Below are 26,697 nucleotides of genomic sequence, written 5' to 3' on the forward strand. Positions count from 1 at the left end.
CCCACATGCCTCGGGGCCAAAAGTCAAAACATAAAACAGAAGCAATATCGTAATAAACACAATAAAGACTTTTAAAATGGCCCACATCAAAAAATATTTTAAAAAAATAAAAATTCTATCTGAAGATAAACCAATACCTTCAATAAGTTCTCTACATTTCTGTTAATCATTCAGACAGAACAAGAATTTCCACTGTGCTTTGGCATTCAAAAGAGAAAAACTGCTTCCATTATTTATTTACTAACCTTTATGTCAAAAAGTTCTGGTGTACCATAAAAGATGTCTTATATTTATATATTGTGTCAACCCATATTTCTTTACCTCAGATCAAGAGAAAGAATAGAATTAGGATGATCATAAAGCATGATTCATGAAAGAAGAGAGTGTAGCTGAACAGAAATGAGCAATTTCAAAGTTGTCATTGAAAATTTTAGAAAACTGCTATCCAGCAGTCCAGAACACCAACCCTGACTCAATTTACTAAGAGAAGTTATTATAGAAGGCACAATCTATAGATAATAGAATTGTGAAATTCTAATTTACCCAAGAAATCATCACCCTTTGGTACTCCTTCACTATATCAAATTCATTTAATATATTACCTTCCTTTTATAACTAAGGAAATTGAGGCTCAGGGATGTGAAATGCCTTTCTCAGTCACAAAGTTAAATAACAGCCTAAACCTAAACCAGATCTTATGCTACCACACTTCAGGTAACTGAATTTGAATTAGATTATTCTACTGTTACTGAGAAGAGCAAGAAAAATACAGAGCACAGGACAAGTACAAGCGAGCATGGGAACAAAGATGACGAGAAAATAAAGGTAAGGAGTTGAGGCAGGAGCCTATCAGACAAGATAGAGTAGAATCAGAGAGAAGGAAAGACTGAAGAAGATAGACAGGCACACGAGAAAATCAGAGCTATGAAGAGGTATAAATTTCACACTACGTAAAAGAGAATGGGCCTCTCTGAGAAAAACTGGGCTCTCGAACATCCTTGTAACCCAAGGATTTCCTTGGAAAACAAAGGTCCTTATTCATTTACCCATTTTAAAAAAAAAAAAGGCATTTTTATTCACAGAAATAATGAAAATCAGTTTCACAAACTAGAATAAAAAGTTAATTCTTCCAATTCTGTTATTCTACCCTTAGTCACTAAAAAGAATATAGCTACTGCCTCATCACTGATTCAACAAAAGAAAAGCAATGTTAAAGGAAGAACTGGCCACGTCAGACTTCTTGAAAGCCAGTATGTCTACGTTTGTACTTTATGGGAAATTTTAAGGGATTTTCAAGAGTATTTTGACCATACTTGATTGTCTCCACATGCACAGAATTTAATCCCCATATAAGACTCTACTTAGTCACATCTTATATTCCTATCTCTACTCCACACTCTCCAATAGGCCCTATGTCACTTTACTCTTGGTCCAGCATGCTTGGTTTTCATTCAGATTTATCACATTAGAAAGAACATCCAAATCAACCTGGGTTTGCTGGGATAAGTTTTTGTTTGTTGGTGCTTCCTTTTTTTTTTTTTTTTTTAAACAACTTCAGTCACATAAAAGAATATGCCTGTTTGAGATGGCCTTGGTGGTTAGAGTTTTTTTTTTAAGTGCTGATTTATTATATTCAATGGGTTTTTTGTTCTTTTCAGGTAAAGCCTACCATTTCTGACTTATGCTAAGTGTTCTGACAACAAAAGGCAACCTTGAGAAGAACTGTAATTTACGGTTCTACACATCACCCACAAATCTACAGCCATCAGCCTTTCCGTGAATAACAAACCTGGTCAGTCAGGGAATCTGCTTCCCATTTGCATTTAACCAACCCCCTATTAATGTTTTTTCTAAACTAAGTGTTATGTGAACCCTAGAAGTTCAAAGAGTCACCAAAGAATAGTAAAAGCAAGAGTCACAATAATATTTGTGCCCAGGCATTGCCTCAACTATAATTGCTTTCAATGTTGTTTAAGCAGTTTTTCTGCCATTAAAAAAAGAAACAAACAGCCCAAAATGGAGCCACTAAGCCCATGTCATCAAACTTTAGAATACCTAACTTAATCGCAGTTTCAACCTTGCCCAGGACTGGAGTCTTAACCAGTCAGCCTGGAACCTCCTCGTCAGCACCAGGGAGGTAACCAGACAATAAACGTTTTTGTCTCCCAGAGGAAGGTGTCTTGCTCAAAATAATCTTTTTTTGTTTGTGACTTCCTTGTCCCATCCCCTCTCTGGCTTTAAAAACCTTTCCTTTTCTGGAGCTCCTTGGAGCTCCTTTCTACTTGCTAGATGGGATGCTGCCTGGTTCAGGAATCAATTAATAAAGTCAATTAGATCTTCAAATTTACTCAGCTGGGTTTTGTCTTTTAACAGATATGGTGTCAGTGTCAGGGTCCAAAGTGAACAAACTTCTGATGGACGGCATTCGAGGACAAGAAAGACAGGTGTGGTACCTGTGAACCCCTTTTTGCGTTCACTGTCTTTCTTTCAGCGGTAAGTTTCTCTCAATTCTGAGCTCCTTTCTCTTTGCATCAGGCTTCAGATACAACTGGCTTTCCTTTACAGAGCAAGACAGCTTGAGCTGGTGGACAGTTCTGCCCGGGACCCAGGCCCCTAGCTTTATCATGGACTGCAATTCCCAGGTTTTTGAGTGGAACCCCCAACCCTTAATTCTGTCCCAGGATCCACTTAGGCACTGTTAGTGGCAATATGCAGTTCCCTATTTATGTGGGGCCCCCAGGCCACAGCCCGCATTTGTTGAGATCTGCTGGTTCAATGCTTTCCCCAGTCCAAGGTCCCACATCCCACACTGGGGAATTGGTATGGTACACACAGGGCCTTTTCTTGGTTAGGACTCAGTATATATTAAGGTACACATTTTTTTGCCTTACTTTATGTAGATAAAGGCTAAATGCTACTAGGAATCTCAGAAGTCAAAACAGCCTCAAAATTGATGCATAAGGGTTGAGCATTTAAGATCTGTTAGAATACCCACCGCCTAACTCAAAGACTCCCATGTTAGGATAAGTTGGTCACAGAACGGGTTACTGACACTCAGTCACTTGCCAACCTTAAGAAAATTTCCACGCATAGAAGTACACTGTAAAACACCACATAATCCCTAACCCTATGACACACCCCTCTTAGGTATTAGTTTGGCTCCAAGAGACCCAAAGGCCTGTCTAAAAAAATAAAAACAATAATGGGATCCTTAAAATCCAAAGAGTTAAGCACACCCTTCTGACATACCTGCTTATTTTATGTCTAACAACTGTAATCCTGGAAACTGTAGATATCTACAAAAATGGCAAAATCTTACTAAAAACAACCTAGAATTACAGTGGCCATTATGGGGAACATTCCAATTAGACAAGATCATTCACTTAAGAAGTGTACTTAAAAGTAAGAGTTCCCCAATTAAACAAACAGAATAGGATACATATTTTAACTGGTATGCAGAAGCTTCCAAAGGCTTCAAAATGCCAAAAGAACTTTATTGAAAGTTTCATTACAAAAAGCTAACAAAAAATTAAAGACACAAGAGGTACCTAAAACAAAGGACTATAAGACAGACACAGGACTTCCCTGGTGGCGCAGTGATTAAGAATCCGCCTGCCAATGCAGGGGACAAGGGTTCGAGCCCTGGTCCGGGAAGATGCCACGTGCCATGGAGCAACTAAACCAGTGTGCCACAACTACTGAGCCTGCGCTCTAAAGCCTGCGAGCCACAACTACTGAGCCTGCGCGCCACAACTACTGAAGCTCACGCACCTAGAGCCCCTGCTCCGCAACAAGAGAAGCCACCACAACGAGAAGCCCGTGCACCGCAATGAAGAGTAGCCCCCGCTCACTGCAACTAGAGAAAGCCCGTGTGCAGCAGCAAAGACCCAACATGGCCAAAAATAAATAAATAATAAATAAATAAATTTATTTTAAAAAAAAAGACAGACACAACTCCTACTGCCCCCTCTGTCTTCCTTTATCAAGTACTCATTCTAGTAATCCTCTGTTTGAATTGTCTTTCCACTCTGAAGAGACTACAAGGCCATAAAAAAAGTCCGTCAAGTTAATGGCCATACAAGAACCCCTATACCTTTGAAAGAAAGACCCTGTAAGGATCTCTCTCAGAGGTAAGGAGACTGAGGATTTTCTGGTAAATTGCTACATCATTCCCTTAAACAACCAAGGGAAAACTGAAATTAAAAATTAATTTAAAACCTTGCCAAATTCTGGTAAATATCAGGGATACATTCTCCACTTAAACCCCACTCAGACCTTGCAGGTGGGATCCTGGAAAAACTGGCAGAAGCCAGCTGAGGGTGAGAATTATTACCAGAGTCAATTCTGGATCTCTGTCTGTAGTACCCAATAAAGAGAAAAATAAAGTATCTTTTGCACCCAATTAGGGGATGCCTCTTAAGTCCAAGGGGTTGTTCAATACTGCCAGAAATATTTACTGTTTATCTAAGCTGAAAACTGACAAGATTTTTTTTTTAATTTTAAGTAGCTCTGTGGTCAAAAGTTGACCAAACTGGAAGCTAATATACAGAGTCTGCTAATAACTGTTTTTTAAGGCCTTCTCCCCTAAACTAAAATAATGTACCCAGCAGGAAAGAAAAAACTTCTAAAGCCCTTATAAAAGGACTTATGGGTGGATCAACCTATGATGTCATTTAAATAACAACCCAATTCCTTTCGTAACTGAGAGCAACTGTCCTTATCTTACAAATCTTTGCAAAACTAGAAATGCAGCTCTAGAGGCAGTCCAAAATTCACCTACTCCTTTTTCCAATCCCAAAACCTCCTCTATTTATCTTAAAAGACTTGTAACTTGCATTCTTTTCTTGTGTCTTTGAGATGTAAATATTAAAGTACAAACTTCAGAGAGGTAGTCCTTATCAGTTAAAAAAAAAGGGGGGGGAAGGGGGACAGAGGGTAGGTCATTTGGAACTTGAGCAATTGAGAAATCCTAAGTGTACAGAAGCTATGAGGTCCCTGTTCACATCTGTCTACGTGTTCACATGTGCCTATATACATGTGTTATATATATATTTTCTACCTCTGGATAGTATTGCCAAAATTAACTTATAGAAGAGCTCTATTTAACTGGCTTACAAAAAAAATTAAGTGCTTATATAAATCATGTATTCATAAAATTCTTAAAAATATAAGAAAAATTAACCCAATGCTTTTGAGGTTCATTCGATCTGAGATAATCTTTAGTAAATAAAAGCTCATTTTAAGTTTGTTGACTTAATTAAAACAGACATGTCTTCAAAGTTATCATACTAAAAATAATGTTGATATACACTTTTTATTCAGCCTAGGCCAACTAAAGATCAAATAAGTTCATGTTATCTCTTACAAAATTTGTCAGCAAGAAAAATGGCTTGGGATGAAGACTGACATTGTCTAATGTCTCATGAAGTTTTTGTGGGCAGTCTAAACCTAATTGTTAAAAACAAGTAAATGAAATAGATGTCAGTAGGATAAAAAGTTTTTAGGTGAACTTTCCAATAGTTTCTCCAAATCTTTTTGGTAACCTGAAATTTTGTTAAGTTAAATTAAAGGATAGTCATTAAGTATCTAGATCACTTCCAAACAAGGTAAAGTACTGAAACATTAATTACTGAACACAGGTTTATCTAATTTTTGCTTCCTTTTACAGAGAAATTAAAGGCATTTGGGTCTATTAATAAGCATGTTTTATGCCACACTGAGAAACTGTCTATGAGAAAACACATTTCTAGAAATAATAAGAAGTATTTATGAATCTGCCAATCCACAGAATGCTAATGTAAAAGATAGTTCATAATTGCTTACTTCCCAGTTTTCAGTAGAAATTAAAGGTTTCTAAGGGTTAAAAATTCTCATGTAGGTAATTAAAACTACTAGAAATAATAAGGAAAAGGAATTTTATGTGTGATCAGGACTGGCTAAGATTAGAATGAATGTGATTAAGTTTCAATACCAAAAGTAAGCTGGTGTAAAATTAGAATTTGAGTTTCTCCCTATTAAAAGGGACAAAGTTTTCTTGGACTACTGGTCTGCTTTTGATAGTAAGAGATTATAAAAGGTTTTCTTTTACCTTTTGAACAATCTGCCAGGGCCAGGGAGGAGGTGGGGGACACAAAGATCTTGTGTCCTGTCAAAATAATCACCTATGTTCCCTGTTGTCTTTATCGGGTCTTTGAGTTCTTAAACCTAGTCCTCTGGATATTAAAAGAAGTAAGTTTTGCTCAGAACTATGTAACCTATATTTGCCTGTAAAGTCTTTGCCACTTTGGTTAAATACGTAAGCATTGTTTCGTAGTGCCCTATGACCCTATTTGACCAAGTGTTTTTAAACCGTTTGATATTTTTTACAAAATTCCCAAAAATCAATTGGGATTTTTCCAGAGGGCCCCTGGCATATCTCAAAAGATTTGTTCTCTCCTCTCATAAAAAGATAGATGTTAAACTAATTAGACTTATTTGATATGTTAAATTACATGTGAAGCATTGAGAAATAAAAATACTAGGCCTTCTTTATGTTCTATTTATATAGGTATATAAGTATTCTAAAAATTGTATGAAGTTCCTAGAAATCTGATATATGTTAATATCTGACAGTGTTATAATAAAAATTATAATACATATAATGACATTATATTTATAATAATAACACAATAATAAATCTAATAATGTTATCAGTCATAATTCTAGTTATTGTCCTGGAGTGTTGTGTGTCACAGAAATAACCAAATTTCCTTGTCAACTGCGCTGTAATGAACTCTAGTCAGATCTTTAACCATGGGCATTTTAAGTCTTTTGACATTTACAGACGGTTATTGTTTTACTCTTATGCTTTTGCTAAAGCGTTCCTACAAAAGTGTTTCTTCTTCAGAGAAATTTCTAGAAAGGATTCTGACAAGTACTCTAGGATACTAGTTTCTGGTAACTTTCAGATCATAACACCAACTGGTTAAGAATTTATAGAACTCTAAGGAAAAACTGGATTCATAAAACTGCTAACAAAAGATGAAGATCAAGAACTAATTACAGTGTAAAGCAACTATACTCCAATAAAAATTAATTTAAAAAAAGAAATAATTACATAGAACTGAATGAACTGATGAAGATGATTATAATTTTTTATGACTTTTTGCTTAAAACATTGCTGGTTCTTTTGTTTTTCCAGGTTTAAGGAAATCCTTTTATCTCTTCTTTTAAAGCTATCAGCAATTTGGTAATATACATTTGTGAACTAAAGTGGAACATTTACTTGTTCTCCCTACTTGATCCCACCAAAATTCAGAAACTCCTGAGTATTCTCTTCACGGCAATAAAGTTCATTATTTGCATAAGTTCAATAAGAATCTGTTCTCATTATAACAGAACACAATTGGAAACACTGGCTATATTACCAAGACTTTAACTAGAATGTCATATTTGACAGAAATGTGTATACACTCAGATATGACCAGACAGCTTTAAGGAACTGCTTGGAAAAATTGGCCTGGTGCCTTACTTACAGGGTTACCGTCAGCCTTACCAGATGAGTATGGAAGGTTATACTTCCTGACAGGCCCAGGAACCTTGAAAAGAGAGGACTTCACTCAAACTGTAGGTATTGCAGGTAAAATCTAGTGATGACCCTTGGATTGGCTTCCTAGCCTCAAAGGCTTTTAAGAGTTCAATCTGAGATCCCCTATGAAAAGTTCCACCAAAGCAGTCTTACAAAGAACTTATACAATCAATCACTATTCTTGCTGCACTTATGTAAATAAGCAGGCCAAGTCTAATGCAAACTGATTAGTTTTACTGTAATTATCCTTAAAAAAAAGAAGTGGGGATAACTGTAGGGAGGAAAATTATGTCTGCACCTTTGTCTATTTTAGAGTAACCCTGTTAACTGTCTTTGAGGTTTGGTTATACACCTATAAACTGAACTAGATCCTAAATTCTTCTAGTTTCCTCAAATATCTGGCTACAACTCTCCAAACTAACATTTCTAATTTTTTCCCACCCTTCTAATTTAAAGTCACTAAAGCCTCTGTTTTAAAGGCTGCCATTGAATCTCCTGTAAGAGACTACAAGCGACTATAACCAGGTCCTCTTCCTGCCCAGACGGCAGTCAAACTTCAGAGACTTGAGCCTCGGATATACGTCTCACAGCTGAAGAAGGCTTCACCTGACCTCTGGTCCTGTACAGACACTAAGGACCTCTGAACCAAATTGTGAAGGAAGAGAAGTAGCTGACATCAAGGTAGATTGCTTCTGCCCATAATGCTGGATCAAGACTTCATACTTTAACAAACATGAAACCCTTTATTCTTGTCTTTCTTTCATTTACTCTGGAATTAGCCTGGAAAAACATTTCCACATCTCCCAGTCCAATGCTAAGCAGAGTAACATCTCAGACTGCTGGATTTGTCACCAAAGATTCCGATCTATCCATGATACTAGAGATCTCCTGGTCCTCCCTGTGACCAATTTTTCTTCTATTCCCAATGTCACTGGAAACTATGATCAACACCCCACTCACCCCCTCTTAGTAAGAAGTCTCTTACCAAGTTCAACTCTTGTGGCCAGAATATGAAATACCATTTTTTACCTTCCTCCAATTATAACTGTACTTCCTCAATGAGACATAATTACCTACATAATTTAGGTCATTTGCCCCCCCACATTCCCATGATTATCTAGATCAGATCTGTCCCCAATCACTAAGAGATCTCACCAGCAGCACCCATCTTTGCAAGGTGGGTGACTCTTTATTTCAGACTAAAAGATTTTCTTTCCGTATGCACTGAAATCCTAACTGACCCCTGGCTTGAACGGTAAACACAGCAATCCCTGTGAATGGTCCATTAGCAGCATCACTTTAACGGGAATGGTTTGTGCCCCAATAGGGTTTGTCTTTGTGGTGGTTATCATTCTCCTTGGACCTATGAGTGCCTAGATGGCTAGCGTACAACTGTGCAATGCCTCTTAGGTTATCCAACTGTACCTCTAACTTTCCACAAATGAACTAGTCACCTCATTGGTCAACTCCCATGGATTTACATCAGAAAGTTAGAAAAGACTTACCAGGAGATGTTCATGACTCAGAATTCACTTCCTTTGGCAAGGCCATGCTTCCCTGGTCAAAAGTAAATGTAACTGAGAATGTGATTTTAAAATTTTCCTTAATTCGTGAAGATATTCTGTTATCTGCTACTGAAACAATAGCTGCCCCCCAAAAATCCTTAGACTCTCTGGCCAAAATTTTTCCTCATAATAGTATAGCCCTTAATTATGTTTTAGCTGAGCAGGGAGGTGTCTGTGCTGTGGTCAACACCACTTGCTATGCCTGGATCAACACTTCTGGAGAAGCTGAAACTCAATTACATAAAATCACTGAGCAAGCCACTTGGTTAAAAAGCTGACTCCTTCAGCAGGGTTGTTATTTCATTTTGATTGGTTTGGATCTTGGGGACCATGGCTCCAAAATGCACCCCAAACATGAGAATTATCCTGCTTTTTTATAATCATAATAATCTTTAAACTTTGATCATGTTTCTCAGTTAAGCTAAGAGTTTGATCAAAAGGGGAGAATTTAAAAAAAAAAAAAAAGAAAAAGAAACAACATGTCCAAAATGGAGTCACTTGTGCTAATCCCATGTCACCAAACCAAGACTTAATACCTAGTCTAACTGTAATTTCAACCTTCCCCAGGATTGGAATCTTAACCAATCAATCTGGAATTTCTCAGTCAGGATCAATGAGATAATATGCATGATAAACCCTTTTGACCCCAAAAGAAGGTGACCTTGCTCAAAATAATCCTTATTTTTATTTATGACTTCCTTTTCCCACCCCCTTTCTGCCTTTAAAAACATCTCCTTTGCTGGAGCTCCTTAGAGCTCCTTGCTACTTGCTAGATAGGATGCTGCCCAAGTCATGAATCCATTAATAAAGCCAATTAGATCTTCAAATTTACTCACTTGAATTTTGTTTTTTAACACTGCTATCAGTAATACTGTGTGAAAACTAACACATCGTTAGACCATAGGGTGTTAAATGCCTACAGAGATAGTCTTCTCTTAGATTCAACAATTTCTTTCTGCTCCCTAACCTATTTTTGTTTTGCATTTTTAAAGGGGAGAACCCAAAAGACCAATCATTCAATTCCTTCAAAACAACACTGCTTGGACAGTCTCTTTCTGACAATAAACTCTTCTAAGTAAGAAAGTAAATAAATAAACAATCCCTTAAATGTTCCTTATGATGATGATGATAATTATCCCCTAAGTGTCCCGTATGTTCTAATCAAATGGCTTCTAAAAGATTAAGATAAAAAGATTTAAAGGAGCTAGAGACATATTGAAGGAAAAAGGAATAAAGAATTAAAACCAAAAAGCTAAATTTTGTCTTATAAGATGGAATAAAAATAAGATAGGGAAAAATCTGGAAAGGAAACTCCACATAAACTTACAGTTTTTTATCTGCCACACAGATAAATATGGAAAGTCCCCCAAACCATACAAAAGCTTTTGCTCATTTTTCACTAGTTTTAAGAGACATCTTAGGAGAAGCAGCAAATCTATGGAAGACTCAGTTCAACAATTGTTTTCTTGATGTCATGATATGGAATCACATTTCCTTTGAGAGGATGTAAAATGATCAACAGAAATACTGATTATAAGCAGTTAATTCTTCTCAATTCCGTAAGTTTCATAGCCTCCATTAATGCATCCCCACCTTAAAAATTAAATTGCCTTAGTGTATACTAGAATTAGAAAAGACTCCATCCCATCTTTCTTCAGACTGATTTAAGGTGAAAATTACATATCGCCACACTTAAACAATTCAAAGTATGTGTCAAGCACTACTCCCAGAGTATATCACATGTGAAGCCCATTTCAAGATAACAAAGAAAATCCTCCCAGCAACTGGCTTTCTTTAAGTAAGGCACAAGAGTGAAAAAGTTCTCCATACCACTTATTCCTGCCTCTCCTACCCCTTTCAGAAGGAAAGATGTCGAATAGTTACTGAACATCTATTATGTTCCAGACACATAGTCATCTCAATGTTTATGGTCATTTCAATGTTGTCATAGGACATTACATATAGAAGACTATCAATAAAATTTTGTTAAACAAATGAATGGAAAAGTAAATGAATGATTTTTCACCAATATTACACAGTCTGATTACAATACCTTCACGCCTAGAGATGATTCAATTATCTCCTTCTATAATTTAGTGCCTTTCATAATAGTCACATAAAACACATGTCAGAAAATGTATATAATTATTGTCTTTATCATTTGTGCAGATGAAATGCATAAAAAAGGAATATAGCATAGAAGTGGCATGGCTGGACTAAAAAGAGAATCTATATTTGGTTTAATTTTATGAAAAATTATCATAACAGTATCCGTGAGGAAAATACAACACAGATATTCTAAGTAATTATAAATCACTGTATAAAATAAAATGAAGCCTATGAACTCTATTGTTTGACAATTACAATTTTGGAAAATGTGTTTCTTAACAGTTTGTAAAAGTATGATACAATGATCTGGTTATTTTTCAAATGAAACACACTTTGAGACCACTAAGAGAAATACAGTATAATCTTCTGAGAAAAAGCAGATATACATTTTTAATACCTCCTAAAAGAGAATAAATAAGCTGGACTTCCATGCAATTTATAACTAGCTCAATGTTTAATTAAGATATAGCTTAAGCTGTAAATTATGTAAAAGTATGTAACTCAAGTAAAAACAAAATAATGATTAAATCCTTGCCCAAGTGCCTAACGACCTGCCAGCACTGAAATAGCAGTAGTTTTTCACTTAGGGTATTTTAGTTTTGTTTGGTTTATTTTAAAATACTCGTAGATATCTACATTTCTTCTGATCAGAATCAAGGTTTTTTTCAATAATCACAGGGATTAAACCAACCCTCTCATTTTATGTTTTTAAACTGTGCTGCTGAAGATATTAAAATGTGGTGATACTGATGACAGAGACCATCTAATAAAAAACCAAAAAAAACCTCGAGAATCCTCATCTCTCTTTTGCTATAGAGCAGCTGTGCCTCACACAGATTCACATGAATGAAAATATTTAGACGAGAAACCACCCACTTAGTTTATTTTCCATATGACTTTCCTGTAATTATTTTGTAAACTGTTCACACAACAATACATAAAAACATCTGCAAAAACAGGTAATTAATGTGTCAAGCCAAACTAATGCATTTTTTATGGTGTCCATGCTTCGTCAACTGTAATTATAACTCTTTTTTAAGCAAATGATGATGTGTTTGTTGCAATGTGCAAGTGGTTATTTTAGATGCTCTGTTTACTCTTCATACAATCTGAATATAAAACTCCACAGCTACTTTACCCCACATCAGTGCTTTACCTAGCTTTTTGCAGAAGCAGGAAAGTGGTTCTCTTTTCCAGGCTATAATTTCCAGTGAACACTTTTGTCATTAAAACATGAAACTCTCAACATAAAAGTCAACACCAAAATAGCCAACAATTCAAGAAACATATGCCAGCAGATGATTCATCCAGACTTTCCTCCTTCAGTTGTAACCATGTGGAAAGGCAGCACTTTATGCCCATCGGCTGCAGTACGTTGAGCCTCCTGATCATCAGAGGTTCAGAAGGTTCATTATTTTTTGAATGTATGATATTCATTCCATCTAGACCACCAAACACATATATCTTTGACATGAGACCAACAAATGAAGAATCAAAACCTGTCCAAAGCATACTGCTTCATATTCAATTTATCCTGCTCGAGTTCTAACTACATGAAAGATCATCTTAATTATCATTATTACTATTATTATACATTAACAATATTGCATACCAATAATCATCCTCAGATGGATATTATTCTAGGCCCAAGGTATGTGATCTCTAAAGTTCTGTTTCCAGAGGTAACAAAATCTGAAATTAAGGAAGAAGCACAACCCTATAATATTCTTATAGTGTCTCTTCTCTTTCTAAAAAGGGCAACTTTTAAAACATCTATGGTGAAAACCTGTAGTATTAAAAAACTGTGGTAATAAAGAACTCTTAGGAAACAAGGTTTTTCTGTTTATTTTCACAATCAAAATTTTTAGAGATAATGTAGCATTAGCCCTTCTGGGTCCAAGCTTATATAACGCTTTATTTTGATACAAATATTTCTAAACTGAGTTACTCCATTCTTCCCCTGATTATTAGCTACTGTGATATGCTACAGGTGTCTATTCAGCTGCTAGAATATAGTATAGGTGTTTGTCTATCCCTACCTTGTTCCCAAAAAGAACATGAGAAAAGTATTAGAGTAAATCGCATGACAGTTTCCCAGCTGCCAAGTTTGCATTTTAGGTCAAATGCTAATTCTGGACAATTTGGGGTTGAGTCTAATCAAAACAGAATAGAGTCCTAGTTCCCAGGATGCTGAAATAGGAAAGACAAGACCAAGACAAGGAAAGGAACCAAGACAGAAGCTTATTTACTAAAGCTAGAAATCAAACTCAGGGTCATATTAGCAAGAAATAACACGGAGTTCCCACTACTTAAATAGCTACAAATATAAATGTAATAATGCATATAATTAATGTCATTTCAAATGGCTGAATTCTACACCTTGTCAAACTTTCGGGACAAATATACTGATGTCTATGTGGAGTACTGATGTGCCTACAGGAGTCATGTTAAGCCTATTTGACATTTTCACAAGCTGCCTTAATGCATACTGGCTATTTACTGCACATACTTTAAGATTTCACTTATTTATCACCTCCTCCAGAAGCCTTCCCTACAAGCTTTCTCCTTCCCCCGGTCAAGTGCCCATTTATATGTATCTACAGAATTATTCTCATTCAAAAATATTTATAGAGGATTTTCTATGTAAAAGCCACTATACTAGAAGATACAATGATGAATGAGAAAATTCCTTGCATTCAAGGACATTACAAGTAAACAAAGAGATATTCATTCAATAAATAATTGCATAAATAATTATTTCATTGTAAATATGATAAGTACTTGAAGCAAAACAGTGTGCAATGACAACAAGATTCAGGAAATCTATTCTGGTCTAAATAGAGGTGAGGAAAGGCTTCACTGAGGAACTGTCATTGAAACTGAGACCTGATGAACAAGGGGATATCAACTGAAGCAACACAGAAAAGCACTCAAACAGAGCACAGCTTATGTGGAAGTTCCAACACAGAAAAGACCTTAGTGCTTGCCAGGAGGTAAAAGGCGGCCACTGTGGCTAAAGAAGAATAACTGAAGAGGAGTGGTTCAAGATGATCCTGGAGAGGGAGGAAGAAGCCAAATCATTCATAGCCTTGTAGACCATAGTATCTTTGGATTTTATCCTCAAAGCAATGAGTTTAATGCAAGAAACTGGCATGATTAGACTATTTTTAAAAGATCACTCAGACTACTCTACTGGTAGAGATAGAATGGATTAACATCAAGCAAGAGCAGATCAGGAAAAAAATTATAAAGTTGTTAGGAAAGCAACGACAGAAGGTAGGACTTCCAGGATATCAGAGAGAGGAACTGGAGAAAACCTCTTCCCAGACAAAACTGGTCAAAATTATCAAAAACAACAACTCTAGGGCTTCCCTGGTGGCGCAGTGGTTGAGAATCTGCCTGCCAATGCAGGGGACACGGGTTCGAGCCCTGGTCTGGGAAGATCCCACATGCCGCGTAGCAACCAGGCCCGTGAGCCACAACTACTGAGCCTGCGCGTCTGGAGCCTGTGCTCCGCAACAAGAGAGGCCACGATAGTGAGAGGCCCGCGCACCGTGATGAAGAGTGGCCCCCGCTTGCCGCAACTAGAGAAAGCCCTCACACAGAAACGAAGACCCAACAGAGCCAAAAATCAATAAATAAGTAAATTAATTAATTAAAAAAAAAAAAAAAACAACAACTCTGGAAACTGACTACAGACATAAAAAAAATTAAGAAATATTTATATAAGAAAAAGTACTGAACTGCAATAGAGAAGCAAGGGTGTTTTAACATGCAGCTACTCCTACCCAGCCCTAGCCCAATGTCGATAGCAGATGTGAGGATCAACAGCCTTCCTGCTGCCGACGGGGGGCTAGTCTGATATCCACTGAAAAAAGTTCCAGGCTACTGAAATCAACAGCAAACAGTGACAACAGACAAGCCAAAAATTTAACAGGAAAATCTGAGAAACAAGATGGTCACAGCGTGCTTTGCTATGCTCCCATATATTCGTGGGGATCTTGAAAGTTATACACATGCACAGAAAAGACCACAGAGGGCCACAGCTATCCTCTCACTCTTGGTGAACAGGAAACCATGCAAAAACAGAGAGTAAAAACCAGGGAAGACTCGTAAACCACCTGAATTTTGAATGCCCTAGCCCACACACAGACACTCTCAGCAAATGGCAGAAGCCTCACTGACTGAGGCAGTTTAAGCATAATCTCTAAAGGATCACTGTCTGACCACAAACAACAACAACAAACAACCCTAGAAAAACAGAGGGGAGGAGGTAGAATCTTACAGTTCCTATATTATATTATCTAAAATATCAAGTTTTCAACAAAAAATATGAGACATGTCAAGAAACAGGAAAAGTATGGCCCATAAACAGAAAAAAGAAGCAGTCAGTAAAAACTGTCTCTGAAGGGACTCATACGTAAATCTTAGTAGACAAACACTTCAAACAATTATTATAAATACGTTCAAAGAACTAAAAGAAACCATGTTTAAGGAATTAAAGAAAGCACAAAGACAATGAATCAACAATACAGATTAACAATGAAAACACGGAAATTGTGAAAAAGAACCAAATAGAAATTCTGGAGTTAAAAAGTACTCAACAGCACACTGAGCTGACAGAAAAAAGAATCAGCAAATTTGAAGATAAATGAGTAGACATTATCCAGTCTGAATAAAACTGAACAATAAAAAAAAAAAAAGAGGGAGGGTGTGGGGGAAGAACCAAATTCAGACATAAAGCACACTAACATACAAATAATGCAGTCCAAAAAATAGAAGAGGGGGGGAAAACGGAAGAAAGGAATATTTTAAAGAAATAATAGGTAAGGGACTTCCCTGGTGGTCCAGCGGATAAGACTCTGCGCTCCCAATGCAGGGGGCCCGGGTTCAATCCCTGGTCAGGGAACTAGATTCCACATGCCACAACTAAAACAGCCCACATGCCGCAACTAAATGAGCCCACATGCCGCAACTAAAAGATCCCGAACGCCACAACGAAGATCCCGCACGTGGCAACGAAGATCCCGCATGCCACAACTAAGACCCAGCACAGCCAAATAAATAAATACAAATATATATTTATATATATACATAAATATTTTTTAAAAAAGAAAGAAATAATAGGTGAAAATTTCCCCAAAATGATCTACATATCTAAGAATGTCATCAAATACCAAGGATACAACAAACATTAAGAAGGATAAATGTAGAGATTCACACCCAGATATATAATAGCCAAACTGTCAAAAGCCAAAACAGAAAATCTTAAAAGTAGCAAAAGATAAACATTACTTATCACATACTAGGGGATTTCAACAAAATTTAACACCTGACTTATTATCAGAAAAATGAAAACCAAAAGGCAGTGGTATGGCATATTCAATATGCTGAAAAGGAAAAAAAACAGTCAACCAAGAATCCAATATCCAGGAAAACTATCTTTCAACAATAAAGACAAAAGAAACATTCTTATGTAAACGTTAAGAGAATTTGTTGCTAGTAGACCTGCCTTACAAGAAATACTGAAGAAGGAAAAAAAAAAACCACAAGAAAAAAAGAAAAGGAAATGACACCAGAGAATAACTGAAATCCAAATTTAAAAAATAAATAAATAAAGAGAGTAAGGAAATTACTTAGGTAAAATTTTAAAAAGACAGCATAAATATATTCTTTTCATTTCTTCCCCAAACTGGTTTAAAAGACAAGTAAATTTAATCAATAATTATAAAACTGCATTGTAGGGCTTTTATATAAAGATGTAACATATATGACAATACTAGCAAAAAGTAGAAGGAAAGGAAGGAAGCTATACTGAAGCAAAGTTTCTCTTTATCACTAGAATTAAGGTAGTTTTACTCTGAAGTAGAATGTTTTAAGTTAAAATGTTTATTACTGTAATCTTCAGAAAAACCACTGTGGAAAATCATAGTCAAATCAAAGTCAAAATGAGATAGCCTAGGAAAAAAAACAGATAATAAAGGTACCCTAGAAAAATATCTACTTACCACAGAGGAGGTAGTAAAAACAAAGAAGAAATGAGACATATAGAAAACAAATAGTATGACAGCAGACATAAATCCAATGATATTATTAAATGTATATAGATTAAACATGCCAATCAAAAAGCAGAGGTTATAAGACTCAGGTTTTTTTAAAAAAAAGGATCTAACTACATCCTGTCTACAGGAGACAGACTTTGATTCAGACAACCAGGTTGAAAGTAATAGAATGGAAAAACATATATCATACAAAAAGTAATGAGAGAGGTAGATAGCTATACTAACATCCAACAAAAAGATTTTAAGAAAAAAAAAATTTTACTAGAGACAAAAAAGATTGTAATGTTAAAAAGTTAAATTAATCAGTAAGATATAACAGTTATAAAAAAATTATGCGGCTAATGACGGAGTCCCAAAGTAGATGAAGCAAAAACTGAAAGAAATAAAGGGAGAAACAGACAATTCAACATTAGTCAGAGCTGTCTCAATAACTGCTAAAACAGAAAAAATCAGCATTCATTTTTTAAATATACTTTCACTGGGTACAGAATTCTCAATCGACAGGTTTTTTTTATTTCCATTATGTTAAAGATGTTAATCAGTTGTCTTCTTATTCGCATTATTTATGACAGGAAATCTGATGTCACTCTTTTCTTTGTTCTTCAGTTCATGTTTGTTTTATTTTTCCAGCCTGCTTTTAACTTTAAGATTTTTCCTTTATCACTGGTTTTGAGCAATTTGATTATAATATGCCTTAGTGTTGTTTTCATGTTTGTTATGTTTGGGGTTTGTTGGGCTTCTTGGACCAGCAGAATGTTTTAATTGAATTTGGAAAGCTTTTAGGCATTACTGAGTTTTGTTCTGGGATAGATATGTTTCTTGGAAGCAGTTTCATTTTGGCAGGTCTTACTTCTAAAGTTTGTCAGGGTGGGCCTAGAGCTAACTATTACTCCACCCTACTGGAGCAAGACTCTTCTGAGTATTCTATCCAATTCCCCATGGTTGAGGTTTTCAAGACTACCTTTTAGGAACAGACACTATTCCCAGCCCTGTGTGAATGCCCAGAATGTTTCCCCTGATCCTTTCAGGGAATCTTTCCATGACTATGGAAAGTTTCTCCACATCCGTGCACTAATCTGTACTCTGCTAAATATTCCAGGGGACACTCTGTAAATCTATATACGGTCATCTCTTCTCTAGATAAAACACTAGACATCAAGTAATGACCCTGCAAGCTCTAACTGCAAACTCTAGCTTTGGCCTTTGTGGACTCTCAGCTCCATCACTTCAACTCAGAGGTTTTGCCATGATCCATCTGGCTTCCCTGTTTCCTGTCCTTGAGCCTGGAAACTCAACACAGTAAGCTGGACAATCATAAGACTCATCACATATATTTCCTGTACCTCAGAAAACACTGCCCTTTATTACTTAATATCCAGTGTCTTGAAAACCATTGTTACATATACTTTGTCTGGTTTTTTAGTTCCTTCATGAAGGAGAGTAAATATAGTTACCCTGTTACCCATATTGGCCAGTAGTGGGAGTCCTAGTTTTAATGCGGCTAGTGGAAAAATTTAAATGTGTCTTACATTATATTTCTATTATACAGTGTTACTGTAGATAGTCTCCAAAACTATGTAATGCTGAAATCATCTAAGAAAGCAGGGTAAGGAGCTTAAGAAGGTTAACAACCAAGAATCAACAAACTTCAACAGTTAAATGCCAAATGGAAAAGAAGGAGCTGGCAAAGTAGATTAGAAAAGGCAACCTAAGAGAGAAAATGAAGAAAAGTGCGGTGTCACTGGAAAAGTAGAAGAGATTTAGGAAAATCAGAGATTGTATGAAACACATCACTGCAGAGTGTATAGATGTGAGTTAACCAAGGAACATCAAGGATAAGTAACATTATTGAGGGCCCAGTTAAGATTAGTAACAATGAATTCATTTTGGTTAGCAACCTCTGTAAACCAGAAATATGGGAAATTCATGGATATTCCAAAACAAGTGGATAACTTAATCCATTGCTGGGGATCTGCCAGGTAAAAGTGATGTAAGGTCAAAAAGCAAGGGAGATTAAGGTATCTGCCAAAAGACTTTTTGAAATGATGGCTCATGAAAACTAAGATAAATACAGAAATAGAAACAACTGAGAGGTGCTAGAAAGAAAAAGTGGATAGGTTAGCCATCAAGAGGTACTAATAAAAGTAATTTGAAGACTAGGAAAGTACAAAGTAATGGCATTTTTTAAATTGATTGTTTGCCATTCTCTGCCCTCTAATAACTCATCTTTGCCTCTTCTCATTTTTTATTCCTTCAATTATTGCTTCTTGTTGCTTGGATAAAGATGGGCCTTTTATTAGCACTGCAAGTCAAGGCACTGTTCCCCCTCCAAGTACCAAACCAATCAACTACAACAAAAAATCCAATTTGGGGTACTTTGTTTCTAATCTCTGATCCAGCAAACAAGTTTATCCTTTGAGCTTCCTGATACTTGAGTAACTCTCATTCAAAGGAATAAATCAATGGTCAAAACTGTTTTCTAAAGCACTTGAGTATATGTCATTATGACTGCACAGAGACTAGCCACATTCATAGAGCCTGGACATGTTCTAGAACCAACCCTACAATTCTGAGCTAATCAAAGTGACTCAAAGGAAACCTAGAAGTGTATGTAGGTTTATGGTTTCTCCAGGAATTCTATTCCTCACTGTGGGAAAGAAAAATAGTCAAGACCCAATAAGAGACGAAGAATGACATAGCAGTAGTACCACAGCACACTAGGTCAGCTTTTGAAATATGTCTGAACATCCCTGAGAGCCTAGCACACATAGACCCAGGTATGGGGTAAACTATAAAAAATGGTTTGGTACTGCTTATTATACCATTTACAAGGATGAAAATTGCAGAAGATGGTTTGCATCTCTCAGCTAAGTAGCAACATCATAAGTAGGCTCATAGGTCAAAAATATCAACAAGTTTGACAAAAAATTAGATACCAACAACATCCAGAAACTCTTTTCATCATGATATTCATAATGTATGCAGGAGATTTAAACAGAAACAGGAGAGGGGAGGGATGGAGAGGGGAAGGGAACGGAGAAGAAGGGATGGGCAGAGAGGAGAGGAGGTCTCATTGTTCAATTTTATATTTTTATAAAAAAAACACTGTATATTCACTATCACAGTACCTGGTACATACAAGTAGTAAAAGCTTGTTGAATGGTCAACTGAATGATAGATGGTTGACTGAGCAAAGAAATAAATGGGTAGAAGGAAAAAGAATAAATATGCAAAGTTTTAAAGACACAAGTCTTCTCCAGGAAACTGGAGAAGACCTGTGTTTCCATTTTAAAAAGCTAATTTAATTATGTGTGTGAAGTAGCATGGCAGAGTGGAAAGAAGGCAAAATTTGAACTCAGACCTAGATTTAAAGCCTGGCTGAAACTTTTACTGGTTTGTGTTGCTGAGCAAATTGCTTACTTTATATAAGTCTTAGTCTTCTCCACCTGTAAAATGGGGATTCCAGTATCCACCTTACAAACACAATAAACCAGCAATGTTGGCACCTAGAACAAACTGAACAAAACCAGCTCTCAAATCAACTCTGTAATTCATAATGTAGCCCACAGATGGGTGTTACTAACAATGCTCACCATCTGGTAGCTTCCTGTTTTAAATAATTATTCTTGCTAACTAGGTGCCAAGCTTTTAGAATCATTATATTAAATGTCTGCACCCTCTAAGTTTTGGTGTCCTTAGACAAAGCCCAGCATGACCAGCCATAGCTCAGCTTATAGGTTTGCTCTGAGGATTAAAAATAACGTTAAGAAAAACCCCTTGTACAGTGACAGGCATGTATTAAATAATAAATTATTGTTATTTAAATATTTTGTTAATACCTTTATGTCATCCATTTGCCACTCTACATTATCACAATTATTCCAATAAGCCCACACTAAGAATACAGATTAGTCATATCAGCCACTTGCAGAATATATAAATAAGACAGAAATGAAAGGTTATGTACTGAAACATTCTCTTCAAAGATTCAAGTTGATTCCTTCAATCTTGACTTTTCGATTTTCCCTCTTAAATCCATAAAAATCTCTTCTGGACTGAGAAGAGTAGAGGGCACCTTAATTTCAAGAGCCATTTCTAGACTGAGGAAATAAGTGTCGGATTCAAAAGGAGAATTCAAAGTTACCACTATCAGGGTATGCTTTTTCTCTGCTGGATGGGCAAATAGAACTGCTGCTACTGTGTTTTGCATCTAACCTCAGTTGTGCAAACACGAATTAAGTAAGAAAAACATCAAGCCATCTTTATCAGATCTCCAAACAACCTAGATAAATTCCTTTAAATGAATAGTTTAGTTAGGATGAATAGTTAGTATGCAGAATAAAAAAATTTGCAAACTCTTAAGAACCCCTTTACAAAGCACTTCTACTTAGCTCTGAAAGATTATTTCTCTGGATTATCAGATATCCAGAAATAGTTATTTTATTAGAAAGCATGCCAATCCAAACTAAGGTCACAGGTAACAATTCTCACAGCAAGAGTTAAATCAAAATGACTCATAGGTATAACTGGTTATAGTGATGTCTCAATAACAGTTTCTCCAAGGACATCTCTTCTGCTCCTAAATGTCAAGTTAGCTCACAGGCTGGAGCCCCCAATTTCCCCACAAATTAAAGAATAAAGTCCATTATACTCAACATCACTCGACAGTGATACGCTGAAACATTCTCCTCTAAGATCAGGAACAAGACAAGGATGCCCACTTTTGCCACTTTACTCAACATAGTACTGGAAGTCCTAGCCAGAGCAATTATGCAAGAAAAAGGGAAGAAAAAAAAAAAAGGCATCCAAATCAAAAGGAAGAAGTAAAACTCTCTCTTTTTGTAGATGACATGATGTTAGATAGAGAAAATCCCAAAGACTCCCCCAAAAACTGTTAAACTAATAAACGAATTCAGTAAACGTACAGGATACAAAATCAACATACAAAAATCAGTGTTTCTACGCACTAACAACAAATTATTAGAAAGAGAAATTAAGAAAACAATCCCACTTATAAACGTATAAAAAAGAATAAAATACCTAGGAATAAATTCAACCAGGAAGGTGAAAGATCAGTACACTAAAACCTACAAATAACTGATGAAAGTAATTGAAGAGAAAAACAAAAGATATTCCATGCTCATGGATTGGGAGAATTAATATTGTTAAAATATCCATACTACTCAAAGTGATCCACTGATTGAAAGCAATCCCTATCAAAATTCCAATGGCATTTTTCACAGAAGTAGAAAAAAAATTCTAAAATTTGTATGGAACCTCAAAAGACCATGAGTAGGCAAAGCAATCTTTATTAATCTTAATTTCAAACTATATTACAAAGCTATAGTAATCAAAACAGTATGGTAAGCCAAAGCAATCTTGAGAAAGAAAAACGGAGCTGGAGGAATCAGGCTCCCTGACTTCAAACTATACTACAAAGCTACAGTAATCAAGACAGTATGGTACTGGCACAAAAACAGAAATATAGATCAGTGGAATAGGATAGAAAGCCCAGAGATAAACCCACACACATATGATCACCTAATTTATTACAAAGGAGGCAAGAATATACAATGGAGATAAGACAGCCTCTTCAATAAGTGGTGCTGGGAAAACTGGACAGCTACATGTAAAAGAATGAAATGAGAACACTCCCTAACACCATACACAAAAATAAACAAAATGGATTAAAGACCTAAATGTAAGGCCAGACACTATCAAACTCTTAGAGGAAAACATAGGCAGAACACTCTATGACATACATCACAGCAAGATCCTTTTTGACCCAGCTCCCAGAGAAATGGAAATAAGAACACAAATAAACAAATGGGACCTAATGAAACTTAAAAGCTTTTGCACAGCAAAGGAAACCACAAACAAGACCAAAAGACAACCATCAGAATGGGAGAAAATATTTGCAAATGAAGCAGCTGACAAAGGATTAATCTCCAAGATTTACAAGCAGCTCATGCAGCTCAATAACAAATAAACGAACAACCCGATCCAAAAATGGGCAGAAGACCTAAATAGACATTTCTCCAAAGAAGATATACAGATTGCCAACAGACACATGAAAGAATGCTCAACATCATTAATCATTAGAGAAATGCAAATCAAAACTACAATGAGATATCATCTCACACCGGTCAGAATGGCCATCATCAAAAAATCTAGAAACAATAAATGCTGGAGAGGGTGTGGAGGAAAGGGAACACTCTTGCACTGTTGGTGGGAATGTAAATTGATACAGCCACTATGGAGAACAGTATGGAGATTCCTTAAAAAACTACAAATAGAACTACCATACGACCCAGCAATCCCACTACTGGGCATATACCCTGAGAAAACCATAGTTCAAAAAGAGTCATGTACCAAAATGTTCATTGCAGCTCTATTTACAATAGCCAGGACATGGAAGCAACCTAAATGTCCATCGACAGATGAATGGATAAAGAAGATGTGGCACATATATACAATGGAATATTACTCAGCCATAAAAAGAAATGAGATGGAGGTATTTGTAATGAGGTGGATGGAGTTAGAGACTGTCATACAGAGTGAAGTAAGTCAGAAAGAGAAAAACAAATACAGTATGCTAACACATATATACGGAATCTAAGGGAAAAAAAAAGCCATGAAGAACCTAGTGGCAAGACGGGAATAAAGACACAGACCTACTAGAGAATGGACTTGAGGATATGGGGAGGGGGTGGGGTGAGATGTGATAGGGTGAGAGAGTGTCATGGACATATATACACTACCAAATGTAAAATAGATAGCTAGTGGGAAGCAGCTGCATAGCACAGGGAGATCAGCTCAGTGCTTTGTGACCACCTAGAGGGCTGGGATGGGGAGGGTGGGAGGGAGGGAGATGCAAGAGGGAAGAGATATGGGAACATATTGTATATGTATAACTGATTAACTTTGTTATAAAGCAGAAGCTAACACACCATTGTAAGGCAATTATACTTCAATAAAGATGTTTAAAAAAAAAAAAAATTAAAAAAAAAAAATAATGTCCATGGGGGCGTCCCTGGTGGCGCAGTGGTTGAGAATCTGCCTGCCAATGCAGGGGACACGGGTTCGAGCCCTGGTCTGGGAAGATCCCACATGCCGTGGAGCAACTAGGCCCGTGAGCCACAATTACTGAGCCTGTGCGTCTGGAGCCTGTGCTCCACAACAACAGAGGCCACGATAATGAGAGGCCCGCGCACCGCGATGAAGAGTGGCCCCCACTTGCCGCAACTAGAGAAAGCCCTCGCACAGAAACAAAGTCCCAACACAGCCATAAATAAATAAAGAAATAATTTAAAAAAAATAATAATAATGTCCATGTGTGGTGACTGGTATACTTTTAAACAGAATCCACAGACTAGAAGCACTGCCCTGACATTACATTTAACAACTAGTTAAATGTATAACCATGGGCCTCAAACAGAAGTTATTTTACATTTTGGTTAAAATTAGAATCCTGTGATTGTGGTTCCCACAGTTTGTATGAATAAAATTGAACACATTATGAATAAACAATAGAAGGTTACAAGCAATTAGTTGATTATAACTTTTTAGATTTGATGGCATATTAACCACAAAAACTAATCCAGGCAGAACTGGAGATTGTGCTTTCAGAGAGACAAGCGTAAGTTAAATAGGACAAATATGTTTAAATAGTAACACTCCTTAAGCTAGAGGTTTATTTAGTAGGTTTGGTATCAAGTTCCAGTGGAGAAATAATTCACCACCATAATCACAAAGTAACTAACTAAATTATGTACTTTTTTTGTTATTGGCTGACATGCATCCCTAATTCTCATTTTGAAGCAAAGATTTTTATTTTTCTGGTGCCATCAAGTGGTAACATTATGAAGTGTTCTAAGGTTAAATGCAAGTAACTTTTAGACAGAAAAGTATCACACTGATGTGTTTTATATCAATATATATCAATTTTGTGTTTCAGCACAAAATTATATAGAAAGAAAAGGGCAAAATATCAGAGCCAACTGTTTGGAACTCATCCCCATTTTAAACTCCCAACCCCAAATGAAATTTAAGTCAAAGAAGAAAAATGAGTAGATCATTAAGACCAAAATGCTCCACTAGCAGACAAAAAAAAAACACAAAAGACTATGAAACTATTTGAAAAACAAAAATTTATATCAAAATGATATATCAATCAAACCATAAGAGATGCTCCCTCCTGAAGTTCCATTAATGTGGCAGTAAAAAAAAAAAATTATTTTTAAGGCAAAACCCTGTAAGAACAAAGAGACTGAGAGAGAAAATAGCAGCAACAAAATTTTAGAAGCTAAAAAGTAGATGGATGAGTGGTTATTGACTTGGGCAACTCAAGGAAGCTGCTTGACTTACACAGCACTTTAAATCTGTCCAAAATTTCAGGAACTAGTGGTTTTAGGTAGCTGTGGAAGTTGAGTGTGAAGGCTAAAAACAAGAGAATTCATCAAAATCCTGGTTAAGAAGTAATTAGGACACTACTACACACACTCCCTCTTCCACTCTATACAGTCAAGTATTCATCTTTAAACTACATTAGAAGACGGAAAGTTTATACTCTAGGAAGAGTAAACAGAAGTCTTCTAGACTATAGGACACCAGGCATAGTGAGGGTGGGAGTACTGTAGTAAAAAAGTATTAGTAATCCAGGAGACTGTGGTAATCTAAATGGTACTAACAAGTCAAAGACTACAAAACAACGACAATGATGATTTTTTGGACAGAAAACCACTGGAAGAAGGTCCTATCAACTTTTGATTACTGTGTCCAGAAAGTCAGGTAACGAATTGAAGTATGCTTCAATCTGCTTCCATAAAGAAAAGGCAAATGATAAAAATTGACGCTTAAAAAATAAGTAAATAAAATGCTAAGTTCTACTTACAGACATTCAGCAACATTCAGCTCTACATGTCCCATATCACCCACATTAATTAGCTGAGAATTTATCACAACTAACAAAAACAGAATAGTAGGCAAATCCAAGAACCCTTTACACTCTCAGTTTAAAAGCTCATTTCATCTTGTCTCTTCGGGCCGAGAGTAGATGTACTAAAGAATCTCTGTGAATACTCCTGAGATAGGTGAAGGCTGGTGAACATGTCAGAAAAAAACATTATTATTCATACAAAAGACTTAGAGCCTTCATTTTTTTTAATTGTTTTTGCTGATTAATTGATCAAAGCAGAACTTAACTACCTCTGATACTGTCCTCCATTTCATGTAACTAAAAGTGTATGTCCATATTTAAGTCATTTAATCTCCAGGAATTTCTCCTTTTCAGTCTTGTTTTTACATAGGATTATACACAAGCAACAGTTATACATCACATACTTTTTCTTCCCCAGATACCAACACAAGAACATGCCAAAATACGTTAATACAG

At 36.2% G+C, this 26,697-nt stretch overlaps 1 protein-coding gene across 5 annotated transcripts in view; it reads right to left on the reverse strand.

The window, feature by feature from the left end:
* Positions 1-26,697, reverse strand: part of RPS6KC1 (ribosomal protein S6 kinase C1) — a 218,048-nt gene that overhangs the window by 88,951 nt on the left and 102,400 nt on the right. The window lies entirely within an intron of this gene.

Source organism: Balaenoptera ricei, chromosome 1 (genome assembly GCF_028023285.1).
Source record: "Balaenoptera ricei isolate mBalRic1 chromosome 1, mBalRic1.hap2, whole genome shotgun sequence".
NCBI lineage: Eukaryota > Metazoa > Chordata > Mammalia > Artiodactyla > Balaenopteridae > Balaenoptera > Balaenoptera ricei.